We start from the raw sequence: 2052 nt of genomic DNA, 5'->3' as shown, positions 1-2052 counted from the left end.
CATAACCATGAGTCTGTCTTCTTCATTTGTTGCTTTCTGTTTTATATCTCACATATGAGTGAAATTACATGGTTCTTGCCTTTTTGTCTGACTTATTTCTCTTAGCATGATAATCTCGAGATCTATCCATGTTGTCACAAATGGCAATATTTTATTTTTCGTATGGCTGAGTAACATTCTATTGTATATATGTACCACATCTCCAGAAAGAGGTCACAGATATATAACTGTATGTGCACTAAACAAACAAACAAACAAACATACAAACAAAAACATCAGCAAGAATACAAAAGAAGATACTATTGAAAATCTGTTGTACATGGATGGGAATGGGCCGAGGAAGGACAGTAGGTTTTAAGAAGATCTTTTCTCTCTGTATAACTTTTAAAACATTTCTACATTTGACCTATATGTAACACCTATTCAGAAAAATCAAATACAGATTTTTTTAGTGCAATAAAGAACTGCAAGAAAAAGAGCAGAATAACATAAAGGAAAAGTAAAAAAATGATAAATAATGAAGATGTTAGTGAAATAGTAAATAGACAATAGAGAGGATAAACAAAACCAAAGATGGTTCTTGAAATGGTAAAATAGATAAACCTCTGATTAGACAGAACAACAAAAAGAAAAAGTAAAAGTCAATATTCAGAATAAAAAAAGGATAGATCTACAAAAATAGATAGTATTTAAAAATAAAACACCATAACTATCTTTATGCTAATACATTTGACAACTTAGACAAGTGAATAATGGCCTATTAAATTATAATTTATTCAAACTTTATGATTTAGTAAACCTAAAAAGTCATATAATCATTAAAAAAATGAAATTAATAAAAACCATTACCACAATTCTTCAAATCCAGGTAGTTTTACAGAGTTCTACCAAATCTCTAAAGAACAGATTAATCCCTATCTCAGAAAACTGTTTCAGAAAACAGAAAAAAAAGGGAAGCTCTTTAAGGCATTTCATGAAGCTAAAATAATTTGATACCAAAACAAGAATAGTACAAAAAAACAAAATTATATATCAATTTTATGTATGAAAATAGCTGTAGAAATAAATTAAAATATTAGAATACTGAATAGAGCAATTAAAAATACTTTGACCATAGATATCACAGAAATTAAGATAAAAAACCTTAGAAAATGAGATAATTTAATTCACCATATTTAAAAAATTAAACATTACAGGGAGGGAGAAATGGGGAGTCATTTAGTAATTATAGAGTTTCAATTTTGCAAGATGAAAAAGCTCTGGAGATCTATTGTACAACAATGAAAATATACATAACACTACTGAACTGTACACTTAAAAATGGTTAAGAAGGTAAAAAATTTTAATTTAATTTAAAATTTTAAATAATTAAAAATTACAAACCTTATGACCATCTCAATAGATACAGAAAAATCTCTCCAACTTCCTCTTCTGCTGCATTTTTTCTGCTCCACGTTGGAGAAAATTCTTTGCTTTTAAGAGCTCATATGATTAGAATGGGCCCACCCAGAAAATCCACAATATATAATCTACCTATTTTAAAGTCTGTAACTTAATTCTACCTGCAGTCTCTTTTGTCATGTAACATAACATATTCTCAGGTTCTGGGGATTACGGTGTGGATATATCTGAGGGACATTTATTCTGTCTACCAGACCCTCGTTCCTATTTTTGTACATAAGGCTTAATACTATGTAAATATTTTGCATAAAAATAAAACTAAATAACACCTCCCCCGACCTGCAAGAAATTGACCTCCAAATTTAAAAAAACAAAATTAAACAAATTAGTCTCATTATCCATTTGGTGGCATAACTACACACAGGAAACTACTCCAAGTGTCTTTAAAACAATAATTTGTACAATTTGTAGTGGAATAGATATATTCTAAGGATTGTGAGCAAAATCTTAAATGGTTTTCAATAACCATAGTATTAGAAGTAGTATTGTACTTTTGTCCTGAGACTTTTGTGTGTGTATTATGTAGTAAGAGACATGAGTAATTATGTTGGCATTGCTGAAATAATTAGAAAACCTCATGTGTTTGGAAAT

This window comes from Pteropus vampyrus, unplaced genomic scaffold, assembly GCF_000151845.1.
Source record: "Pteropus vampyrus isolate Shadow unplaced genomic scaffold, Pvam_2.0 Scaffold493, whole genome shotgun sequence".
Lineage (NCBI taxonomy): Eukaryota > Metazoa > Chordata > Mammalia > Chiroptera > Pteropodidae > Pteropus > Pteropus vampyrus.
This window is presented reverse-complemented; position numbering follows the sequence as displayed.